Source organism: Nicotiana sylvestris, chromosome 8 (assembly GCF_000393655.2).
Source record: "Nicotiana sylvestris chromosome 8, ASM39365v2, whole genome shotgun sequence".
Classification (NCBI taxonomy): domain Eukaryota; kingdom Viridiplantae; phylum Streptophyta; class Magnoliopsida; order Solanales; family Solanaceae; genus Nicotiana; species Nicotiana sylvestris.
The window spans coordinates 149,423,312-149,436,871 of record NC_091064.1 but is presented as its reverse complement, the minus strand read 5'-3'; positions in this window follow the sequence as shown (position 1 = coordinate 149,436,871).

Genomic DNA, 13,560 nt, shown 5'->3' with positions numbered 1-13,560 from the left:
TGTGATCGAGGGCGACGTGAGGTATAACGCCCTGTTCGGGAGAATATGTATCCACAACATCAGGGCAATGACCTTAACCCTTCACCAGGTATTAAAATTTCCGACGCCAGAGGGGATAAAGACGGTTTAGGGGGAACAACCCGCCGCAAAGGAGATGTTCGCCGTCAATGAATTATTTCCAATATCAACACTCATATAGACAAAGGACTCTGGTTTGAAAGCGAAACAGGAAGCCAAATAGCAATCATCGATGCCAGCCTCGACCTAACAAGATGAACAGAGGACTAACAAAGATGATAATTACGGGTGTCATGACCCAGATTTCCCACCCTCGGGAGTCGTGATGGCGCCTATTAATGTGAGCTAGGCAAGCCAATTCTTAACTGCTATTTCATTAACAAATTACTTCTTTTGACAATTATCAGTAATATTATGAAAATAACGGAATTAAATAAATATGCGGAAGACGTAAATTAAAGAAAACTGAACAATAATGCGGAAATCAACATATGCCTCTACCCAAGAACTGGTGTCACATTACTCACGAACTTCTAAGAGCACTAAATACAACCTTTTGAATGAAAAATATAAACTGTTTGTCTCGGAAACATGAGATAACAGACTGAAATAAAAGATAGAGGAGACGCCGGGCCTGCGGACGCCTGCAAGGCTACCTTGGTGTCTCACTGGACTGAAGGCTGGCTCCCGCACTATTGCTGCTGTCCAAGACCTGGATCTGTGCAAAAGAGCACAGAGTGTAGTATCAGCACAACCGACCCCATGTGCTGGTAAGTGTCCAGCCTAACCTCGACGAAGTAGTGACGAGGCTAGGACCAGACTCCAAATAAACCTGTGCAGTTCATATATATATATATATATATATATATATATATATATATATATACAACGGGAAAAAGATACAGGAATAACCAGTCAATGCAGGTAGGGGAAACATGTTGTGGGGATGAATATAGTTCCAAATAGAAAGGCATCAAGTAAGGAAGGAAACAACATAACTAGAATATCAACAAGGAAGAAGAAATCAACAATTTGCACGGCATCACCCTTCGTGCTTTTACTCTCGTTCTCACCAAAACAGTAGACGGTATCACCTTTTGTGCTTTACGCTCTTCCTCACCCAAACAACAATTACAAAGCAAATAGGGTAAGGAAATCTAATACCTCGAAATAATCAAATAACAGCAGGTAATGAAAGAAACAACATAACTCGGATATCAACAAGGAAACCAGAAATTAACAAATGCACAGCATCATCCTTCGTGCTTTTACTCTCTTTCCTCACCATATTATCAATAAAATCGATACGGAATGGTACATCGTGCGGCACGGCATCACCCTTCGTGTTTTACACTCTTTCCTCACCATATAATCAATAAATATCGATACAGAATGGTACATCATACGGCACGACATCACCCTTCGTGCTTTACACTATTTCCTCACAATAGCAAACAATGCACGACATCACCCTTCGTGCTTTATTGCTCTTCCTCACCCAAACAACAATCACAAGTAAGGGGCAAGGGATTAAACAAATAATAATAATAATAATAGAAATCCCGGCAAGGGAATACAATTAAACAGCTAAGTCCCGGCAAGGGAACAATATCAATAAATCTCAACATCCCGACAAGGGAGATATTCAACAAAGCAACAAGCATCCCGGAAAGGGAACAATTCAATAACTCTTTCTCTTTCTTTCACTTATTACCTTATAACTCACTTCACCACTTGAGACAATGCTCCAAAGGATTTTATTTATCTCATATACTTTCATAATTCGTATAACCACACGAGCCAATGCTTCTCGAAGTTCAAAGATCACAATTTCTTTCACATGCTTTTTACAACATATAGAAATCATCATTTAGGCATGAAAGATACAACAAGATCAGAATATCCGCAATATAAAGACTCACGATCATGCTAGACACCAACGTATAGATACTCGTCACCATGCCTATACGTCATACTCGACAATTAGCACGTAGCAAATAAGACTCAACTCCTAATCCCTCAAGCTAAGGTTAGACCAAACACTTACCTCGAAGCTTTGAACACCACTCAAGCCTCAATTATAGCTTTACCCCCTTGATTCCACCACCAATCCGCTCGAATCTAGTCACAAGTTACTTAATTACATCAATAAGTGCTAAATGAATCAACCCCAATGCATGAAAATGAGTTTTCCCAAAGTTTTACCCAAAAAGTCAAAAATCACCCCAGGCCCACATGGTCGAAAACCGAGGTTCAAACCAAAACCTGATTACCCATTTCCCCACGAATCCAAATGTATAATTTGTTTTGAAATCAGACCTCAAATTGAGGTCCAAATCCCCAATTTTGGAAAACCTAGGTTCTACCCAAAACACTCAATTTCCCCCATGAAAATCTTTGATTTTAAGTTGAAACCATTTTAAAAGATGTTAATGATTGAAGAAAACTAGTTAAAAATGACTTACAATTGATTTGGAGAAGAAAGGTTGTTTGAAAAATCGCCTCTTATGTTTTTGGGGTTTTGAAAAGTGAAAAATAACTGAAAATCCCATCTATTTATACCCCTCTCAGACCCTCACCGCGGACCGCATAAAAAGGACCGCGGCCGCTGAGCTCCACCGCGGACCGCATTAAACGAACTGCGGCCGCACAGGCCTCCCTGAAGACCTGTAGTTCAGCACCCTGTGCGGACCGCACAAAGGCGACTGCGGCCGCACAGCCTTCACCGCGCCCCGCACAAAGGCAACCGTAGCCACGCTGGCCCCTCCGCGGTCGCACGCGATTTCTCGCGGACTGCACTAAAGGGTTTAGAAACCTGCAACTTCCTGAACCTGCAACCTTTACAAGGCTAAAACCATTCCGGAACACCTCCGAAACACTCCCGAGCCGTCGGGGCTCCTAACCAAACACATGCAATAACTCAACAACATCATACGAACATATCCGTGCGATCAAATCGCCAAACTAACTCAAAAACAATGAATCAAACCTCAAAATCAAGAGTTTTTTCCAAAAACTTCATCAAGTTCAAATTTAAGATTTCAAGTCTGAAACACGTCAAACGATGTCCAATTTTAACCAAACTTTACCGAAACCTCTTAAATCACATATAAGACCTGTACCGGGTGGCGGAACCAAAACACGGGCCCGATACCATCACGTTCTAATCAATATTCATTTCAATTTTCCTTGACAATTTCAGAAAAACAATTTTACTCGAAAATTCATTTCTCGGGCTTGGGACCTCGGAATTCAATTCCGGGCATACGTCCAAGTCCCATATTTTCCTACGGACCCTCCGGGACTGTCAAATCATGGTTTCGAGTCCGTTTACCCAAAATGTTGACCGAAGTCAAATTACTCATTTTAACATCAAAACTTAGCATTTTTCACAAAATTTCATATTTAAGCTTTTCGGCTACGCGCCCGGATTGCGCACGCAAATCAAAGCAACTCTAAATGAGGTTTTCAAGGCCTTGGAAGCACATAATGGGTAAGAAAACAGGTGATGACCTTTTGGGTCGTCACATTCTCCACCTCTAAAACAACCGTTCGTCCTCAAACGGACAGAAGAAAGAAGTACCTAAGTCGGGGAATAAATGAGGATAACGGCTCTGTATATCGGACTCAGACTCCCAGGTAGATGCCTCAGGAGGATGACCTCTCCACTGAACACGAGCAGAAGGAAAACTCTTGGATCTCAACTGACGAACTTGTCGGTCTAGAATAGCTACCGGCTCCTCCTCATAGGACAAGTCCTTATCTAACTGGACAGTGCTGAAATCTAACACGTGGGATGGATCGCCGTGATACCTCCGAAGCACGGACACATGAAAAACTGGATGCATGACTGATATGCTCGGCGGCAACGCAAGTCTATAAGCCACCTCTCCCACTTGATCAAGAATCTCAAACGGACCAATGAACCTAGGGCTAGCTTGCCCTTCTTCCCAAATCTCATCACGCCCTTCATAGGCGACACTCGGAGCAATACCCGCTCAACAACCATAAAAGTCACATCTCGAACATTGCGATCTGCATAGATCTTTTGCATGGACTGGGCTGTACGCAATCTATCCTGAATGATCCTGACCTTGTCCAAGGTCTCCTGAACCAGATTCGTACCCAACAACCAAGCCTCTCCCGGTTCATACCATCCAATCGGATATCGACACCGCCTACCATATATAGCCTCATAAGGAGCCATCTGGATACTTGACTGGTAACTGTTGTTATAGGCAAACTTCGCTAAAGGCAAAAACTGATCCCACGAACCTCCAAAGTCAATGACACAAGCTCAGAGCATATCCTCTAATATCTGAATAGTCCGCTCGGACTGCCCGTCCATATGAGGATGAAATGTTGTACTCAACTCAACCTGGGTGCCTAACTCTCACTGAACTGCTCTCCAGAAATGCGAGGTAAACTGCGTACCTCGGTTCGAAATGAGAGATACCGGCACACCATGAAGACGAAAAAACTCCCGGATATAGATCTCAACTAACCTCTCGGATGCGCTGATTTGGTCAGCCTATCAACAATGACCCAAACTGCGTCGAACTTCTTCCGAGTCAGCGGAAGTCCAGTAACGAAGTCCATAGTGATCCACTCCCACTTCTACTCGGGAAGCTCAATCCTCTGAAATAAACCACCAAGCCTATGATGCTCATACTTAACTTGCTGACAATTCAAACACCGGGCCACATATGCAACAATATCCTTCTTCATTCTGCGTCACCAATAATGCTGCTGCTAATTCTGATACATCTTCACGACGCCCGGATGAATAGAGTACCGAGAACTATGGGCCTCCTCTAAAATCAACTCTCGAAGCCCATCCACATTAGGCACACAAACTCGATCCTACAATCTCAAAACTCCATCAGCATCTAAGGTAACCTGCTTGGCACCTCCACGCTGCACCGTGTCTCTAAGGACACACAAATGGGGATCATCAAACTGCCGATCACGAATACGCTCCAATAACGAAGAACGAGCGACCGTGCAAGCTAATCCCCGACTAGGCTCAGAAATATCCAACCTCACGAATAGATTGGCTAAGGCCTGAACATCCAAAGCAAGCGGCCTCTCACCAATTGGGATATAAGCAAGACTGCCCATACTGGCTGACTTTCTACTCAAAGCATCGGCCACCACATTGACCTTTCCCGGGTGATATAAGATAGTGATGTCATAATCCTTCAACAACTCCAACCACCTCCTCTACCTCAAATTCAACTCCTTTTGCTTGAACAAATACTGAAGACTCTTGTGATCAGTGAATACCTTACATGCCACGCCATACAGATAATGCCTCCAGATCTTCAACGCATGAACAATGGCTGCCAACTCCAAATAATGAATCGAATAGTTCTTCTCATGAATCTTCAACTGCCTCGAAGCATAGGCAATGACCTTTCTATCCTGCATCAACACTGCGCCAAGCCCAATACGGGAAGCATCGCAATAGACTGTGTAAGGCCCTGAACCCGTGGGCAATACTAACACCGGTGTCGTAGTCAGAGCTGTCTTGAGCCTCTAAAAGCTCGCCTCACACTCGTTCGACCATCTGAACTGGGCACCCTTTTGGGTCAACCTGGTCATCGGGGCTACAATAGATGAGAACCCCTCCACGAACCGACGATAGTAGCCTGCCAATCCCAAGAAACTCCGAATATCTGTAGCTAATGCTAGTCTAGGCCAGTTTTTGACTGCTTCAATCTTCTTCGGGTCAACCTGAATACCCTCTGCTGATACGACATGACCCAGGAATGCAACTGAACTCAACCAGAACTCACACTTCGAGAACTTTGCATATAGCTGACTATCCTTCAGAGTCTGAAGAACCACTCTGAGATGCAGCTCGTGTTCTTTCTGGCTGCGTGAATATACAAGAATATCATCAATGAAGACTATCACGAACGAGTCCAAATAAGGCCTGAACACTCGGTTCATCAAATCCATAAAAGCTGCTGGGGCATTTTTCAACCCAAATGACATGACCAAGAACTCGTAATGCCCATACCGAGTGCTAAAAGCTGTCTTAGGGACATCGGATGCCCTAATCCTCAACTGATGGTAGCCAGATCTCAAGTCTATCTTTGAAAATACCTTGGCACCCTGAAACTGATCGAATAAATCATCAATCCTCGGTAGTGGATACTTATTATTGATGGTGACCTCGTTCAACTGCTGGTAATCAATGCACATTCTCATCGAACCATCCCTTTTCTTGACAAACAACACCGATGTACCACAAGGCGAAAAGTTGGGTCAAATGAAACCCTTCTCAAGCAAGTCTTGCAACTGCTCCTTCAACTCTTTCAACTCTGGCGAGGCCATGCGATATGGCGGAATAGAAATGGGCTGAGTGATCGGAACCAAATCGATGCAGAAATCAATATCCCTATCGGGTGGCATGCCCGGCAGGTCTGAATGGAAAACATCAAGAAACTCACAAACCATGGGCATCGAATCAATAGAGGGAACCTCAGTACTAGAATCGCGAACATAAGCAAAATAGGCCAAACACCCCTTCTCGACCATACGCCGAGCCTTCACATACGAGATAACACTACGGGTAGAATGACCAGGAGTCCCCCTCCACTCTAAACGGGGAAAATCCGGTAAGGCTAAGGTCACAGTCTTGGCGTGACAGTCCAAGTTGGCGTGGTACGGGGATAACCAGTCCATCTCCAATATAACATCAAAGTCGACCATGTCTAACAACAACAAATCAACACGGGTCTCAAGACCTCTAATCACCACAATACACGAACGATGAACTCGATCGACCACAATAGAATCACCCACCGGTGTAGACACATAAACAGAAATACTCAATGAATCACTAGGCATGACCAGGTACGGTGCAAAATAAGATGACACATACGAATACGTAGACCTTGGATCAAATAACACTGAATCATATCTATCACAAACCAGAATGGTACCTGTAATGACTGCATCTGAAGCCTCGACCTCGGGCCTAGCTGGAAGGGCATAACATCGGGGCTGTGCCCCACCACCCTAAACTACCTCTCTGGAATGGCCTGCTGTTGGCTGGCCTCCACCTCTGGCGGCCTGAGCTCCACCTCTAGGACCTCTACCTCCACCTCTAACTGGCTGGGCGGGCTGTGGAATGCCTGGTGCCTGTACCATAGCACGAGAACCCTGATGTTAAGAGCTACCTGGTTCTCAAGGGCAAAACCTGGCAATGTGACTGGGATCACCACAAGTGTAACAAGCCCTCGGCTGCTGAAACTGCTGGCCTAGTCGACCTGAATGACCACCTCGGAAACTCTGAAGCGGCGGTGCACTGATGGGAGCTGGTGGTGCACTATAAGGCTGTTGATCAGAATAGTGAGTCTCAGAACCACGACCACCTAAAGTACTATGAGAGACCTGGAGAGCTGACTGAAAGGGCCTAGGAGGATGGCCTCTACCATATGAATCTCTACCTCTAGACGAGGTACCACTAAATCTTCCTCAATGACGGGGTCTCTTATCCGACCCATGACCACCTCCTTGTGACAGAACCATCTCAACTCTGTGGGCCACATTGATCGCTTCCTGGAAAATGATCTCACTCCCGGCCTTTTTGGCCATCTGAAGACGAATCGGCTGAATAAGATCATCAATAAGCCTCCTCACCCTCTCTCTCTCTCGGGGGGAAGTATGACAAGAACATGACAAGCTAGATCGATGAACCTAGTCTCATACTGGGTGACCGTCATAGAACCCTGCTGGAGGCACTCAAACTGCCTCCGAAAGGCCTCTCTTTGAGTCACGGGGCGAAACCTCTCCAAAAACAATGTTGTGAACTGTTCCCAAGTCAAAGATGGCGAACCGGTTGGTCTAGCTAAGCAATAATCTCTCCACCAAGTCTTGGCAGATCCAGACAGACGAAAGGTAGCAAAATCAACTCCATTGGTCTCAACGATCCCCATGTTCCGAAGAACCTCGTGACAACTATCCAGATAATCCTGGGGATCCTCAGTAGATGCACCGCTGAATGTAGAAGTTAAGAGCTTGGTGAACCTATCCAGCCTCCACAAAGCATCGACATACATAGCCGCTCCATCGCCGGTCTGAGCTACTACACCCGGCTGAACTGCCACAGCTGGTTAAACCGCGGGAACCTGAACCTGGGGTGCTACCTGCTCTGGAGTGCGCGTAGCAAGAGTCTGAGCCCCTCCTCCAGCCTAAGAAGTGGCTGGTGCTACGGGAAGCAAACCCGCTCGGGTGACACTCTCCATGAGGCCCACCAATCGGACTAGAGCGTCCTGAAGAACTAGGGTGGCAATGAACCCCTCTAGGACCTGAGCTGGGCCCACCGGAACTGCTGGGGCCGGAACCTCCTCCTCAAAATCAACCTGAGGCTCCGCCACTGGTGTTGCTGGTCGAGGCTGAGCTTTGCCCCTACCTCAGCCTCTAGCACGGCCTTGGCCTTGCCCTATGCCCCTAGTGGAAGCTGCTTCTAGGGGTTCGGGATGCTGAGCGGTAGATGAGGAAACGCGTGTTCTCGCCATTTGCGATAGAACAGAGTAGAAATCCAATTAGCATTTGAAGAACAAATCCGCACGACAAGAAAGAACAAGTGAGAAATTTTCCTAACTCTATAGCCTCTGGGGGATAAGTATAGACGTCTCCGTACCGATCCCTCAGACTCTACTGAGCTTGTCCTTGAGTTGTGAAACCTATGTAACCTAGAGCTCTGATACCAACTTGTCATAATCCGGATTTTCCACCTTCGGGAGTCGTGATGGCGCCTACTAATGTGAGCTAGGAAAGCCAATTCTTAACTGCTACTTCATTAACAAATTACTTCTTTTGACAATTATTAGTAATATCATGAAAACAACGGAATTAAATAAATATGTGGAAGACGTAAATTAAAGAAAACTGAACAATAATGCGGAAATCAATATATGCCTCTACCTAAGAACTGGTGTCACATTACTCACGAACTAAGAGCAATAAATACAACCGTTTGAAAGAAAAATATAAACTGTTTATCTCGGAAACATGAGATAACAGACTGAAATAAAAGATAGAGGAGACGCCGGGCCTGCGGACGCCTGCAAGGCTACCTCGGTATCTCATTGGACTGAAGGCTGGCTCCCGCGCTACTGTTGTTGTCCAAGACCTGGATCTATGCAAAAGAGCACAGAGTTTAGTATCAGCACAACCGACCCCATGTGCTGGTAAGTGTCCAGCCTAACCTCGGCGAAGTAGTGACGAGGCTAGGACCAGACTCCAAATAAACCTGTGCAGTTCATATATATATATATATATATATATATATATACAACGGGAAAAAGATACAGGAATAACTAGTCAATGCGGGTAGGGGAAACATGCTGTGGGGGTGAATATAGTTCTGAATAGAAAGGCATCAACTAAGGAAGGAAACAATATAACTAGAATATCAACAAGAAAGAAGAAATCAACAATTTGCACGGCATCACCCATCGTGCTTTTACTCTCGTTCTCACCAAAATAATACACGGCATCACCCTTCGTGCTTTACGCTCCTCCTCACCCAAACAATAATCATAAAGCAAATAGGGTAAGGAAATCTAATACCTCGAAATAATCAAATAATAGCAAGTAATGAAAGAAACAACATAACTCGGATATCAACAAGGAAATCAGAAATCAACAAATGCACGACATCACGCTTCGTGCTTTTACTCTCTTTCCTCACCATATAATTAATAAAATCGGCACGGAATGGTACATCGTGCGGCGCGACATCACCCTTCATGCTTTACACCTTTTCCTCACCATATAATCAATAAATATCGGTACGGAATAGTACATCATACGGCACGGCATCACCCTTCGTGTTTTACACTCTTTCCTCACAATAGCAAACAATGCACGACATCACCCTTCGTGATTTATCGCTCTTCCTCACCCAAACAACAATTAAAAGCAAGGGGCAGGGGTTTAAAATAGAAATCCCGGCAAGGGAATATAATTAAACAGCTAAGTCCCGGCAAGGAACAATATCAATAAATCTCAACATCCCAGCAAGGGAGATATTCAACAAAGCAATAAGCATCCCGACAAGGGGACAATTCAATAACTCATTCTCTTTCTTTCACTTTTTACATTATAACTCACTTTATCAATTGAGCCAATGCTCCAAAGGGTTTCATTTATCTCATATACTTTCACAATTCGTATTACCATTTGAGCCAATGCTTCTCGAAGTTCAAAGATCACAATTTCTTTTACATGCTTTTTACAACATATAGAAATCATCATTTAGGCATGAAAGATACAACAAGATCAGAATATCCGCAATATAAAGACTCACGGTCATGCTAGACACCAACGTATAGATACTCGTCACCATGCCTATACGTCGTACTCGACAATTAGCACATAGCAAATTAGACTCAACTCCTAATCCCTCAAGCTAAGGTTAGACCAAACACTTACCTCGAAGCTTTGAATACCACTCAAGCCTCAATTATAGCTTTACCCCCTTGATTCACCACCAATCCGCTCGATAATTGCTAGTCATAAGTTACTTAATTACATCAAAAAGTGCTAAATGAATCAACCCCAATGCATGCAAATGAGTTTTCCCAAAGTTTTACCCAAAAAGTTAAAAATCACCCCGGGCCCACGTGGTCGAAACCCGAGGTTCAGACCAAAACCCGATTACGCATTTCCCCACGAATCCAAATGTATAATTTGTTTTGAAATCGGACCTCAAATTGAGGTCCAAATCCCCAATTTTGGAAAACCTAGGTTCTACCCAAAACACCTAATTTTCCCCATGAAAATCTTTGATTTTAAGTTGAAACCATGTTAAAAGATGTTAATGATTGAAGAAAACTAGTTAAAAATGACTTACAATTGATTTGGAGAAGAAAGGTTGTTTGAAAAATCGCCTCTTATGTTTTTGGGGTTTTGAAAAGTGAAAAATAATTGAAAATCCCGTCTATTTATACCCCTCTCAGACCCTCACCGTGGACCGCATAAAAAGGACCGCGGCCGCGGAGCTCCACCGTAGACCGCATTAAACGGACTGCGGCCGCACAGGCCTCCCTAAAGACCTGCAGTTCAGCACCCTATGCGGACCGCACAAAGGCGACTGCGGCCGCACAGCCTCCACCGCGCCCCGCACAAAGGCAACCGCGGCCACGCTGGCCCCTCCGCGGTCGCACGCGATTTCTCGCGGACCGCACTAAAGGGTTCAGAGACCCGCAACTTCCTGAACCTGCAACATTTACAAGGCTAAAACCATTCTGAAACACCTCCGAAACACTCCCGAGCCCTCGGGGCTCCTAACCAAACACATGCACTAACTCAACAACATCATACGAACTTATCCGTGCGATCAAATCGCCAAACTAACCTCAAAAATAATGAATCAAACCTCAAAATCAAGAGTTTTTTCCAAAAACTTCATCAAGTTCAAATTTAAGATTTCAAGTCCGAAACACGTCAAACGACGTCCGATTTTAACCAAACTTTACAGAAACCTCTTAAATCACATATAAGACCTGTACTGGGCGCCGGAACCAAAATACGGCCCCGATACCAACATGTTCTATTCAATTTTCATTTCAATTTTCCTTGACAATTTAAAAAAAAAACTATTTTACTCGAAAATTCATTTCTCGGGCTTGGGACCTCGGAATTTGATTCCGGGCATACGCCCAAGTCCCATATTTTCTACGGACCCTCCGGGATCGTCAAATCATGGGTCCGGGTCCATTTACCCAAAATGTTGACCGAAGTCAAATTTATTCATTTTAACATCAAAACTTAGCATTTTTCATAAAATTTCATATTTAAGCTTTCCGACTTTGTGCCCGAACTGCGCACGCAAATCGAAGCGACTCTAAATGAGGTTTTCAAGGCCTCGGAAGCACATAATGGGTAAGAAAACAGGTGATGACCCTTTGGGTCATCACAACGGGGTTCCTTGGTCCTTCATAGTCCCCGATGATTCCAACGCTACCAAATCTACAGTCGAAGAGCTGGAGCAAGTCACACTGGTCGAGCATCAGCCCGATAAAAAGGTATACCTAGGCACGGGGTTAGCCCCCGAGCTCAGGAAGAAACTTATTCGATTTCTTATAACTAACATGGACTACTTTTCTTGGTCCCATCTCGATATGACAGGGATCCCATTGGAAATCACCACCAATAAATTAATCTTGGACCTAAAGTTTCATCCAGTGAAGAAGAAAAGAAGACCCCAGTTCGAGATCAAACATGCCTTCATCAAAGACGAGGTAACCAAGCTTCTTAAAATAGGGTCCATCTGGGAAGTAAATTATCCCGAATGGTTAGCAAATGTAGTAGTAGTCCCTAAGAAAGGGAACAAACTTAGAATATGTGTAGATTACAAGGATTTAAATAAAGCATGCCCCAAAGATTCTTTTCCTCTGCCCAATATCGATCGCATGATCGATGCCACAGCCAGTCACGAGATTCTCAATTTTCTCGATGCCTATTCCGGGTACAACCAAATTCAAATGGACCTGGGTGATCAGGAAAAGACCTCATTCATCACTAAATATGGTACATACTACTATAACGTAATGCCCTTCAGATTAAAAAATGCTGGTGCCACTTACTAACGCCTAGTAAACCGGATGTTCGAAGAACAAATAGGGAAATCAATGGAAGTTTACATTGATGATATGTTAGTTAAGTCCCTGCGAGAAGAGGACCATTTGAAGTATTTATAGGAAACCTTCAGTATAATGAAGAAATACAACATGAAGCTGAATCAGGAAAAATGCGCATTTGGGGTCGGGTCAGGTAAGCTCCTAGGGTTCATGGTATCTAACCGAGGGATCGATATCAACCCCGACAAGATCAAAGCTATCGAGGACATCACTATAGTAGACAACATAAAGGCGCTTAGATAAGAGCCACTGATTTTTCTTGTTGCTGAAGAAGAAAAATAACTTCACATGGACTTCGGAATATCAATAGGCCTTAGAAGAGCTTAAACGATACTTATGAGCCCGCCGATGCTTCATACGCCAAGGGTAAACAAATAGCTATACTTATATTTGGCAGTATCAAAAATAGCAGTAAGTGGAGTCTTAATCCGAGAAGAACAAAGTACGCAATTTCCAATTTATTACATTAGTCGAACCTTAGGTGAGGCCGAGACCAGATATCCCTACCTAGAAAAGTTGGCGCTTGCTTTGATAAGCGCATCTGGGAAACTAAAGCCATACTTTCATGTTACCCCATATGTATTGAAACAACTTATCCACTTCGGAATATTATGCATAAACCTGAGCTTTCGGGGTGATTGGCCAAATGGGTCATAGAAATCAGTGGGTATGATATTGAATATCGACCCCGAATAGCCATTAAGTCTCAAATTTTGGAAGACTTCGTGACTGACTTCACGCTGGCCCTAGTGCCTGAGGTTGAAAGAGAGTTGTTGGTAAGCTCGAGTACGTCCTCGGGAATCTGGACCCTATTTATGGACGGTGCTTCGAACGTAAAAGGGTCCGGACTCGGTATCGTGCTAAAACTAGCCACAAGTAA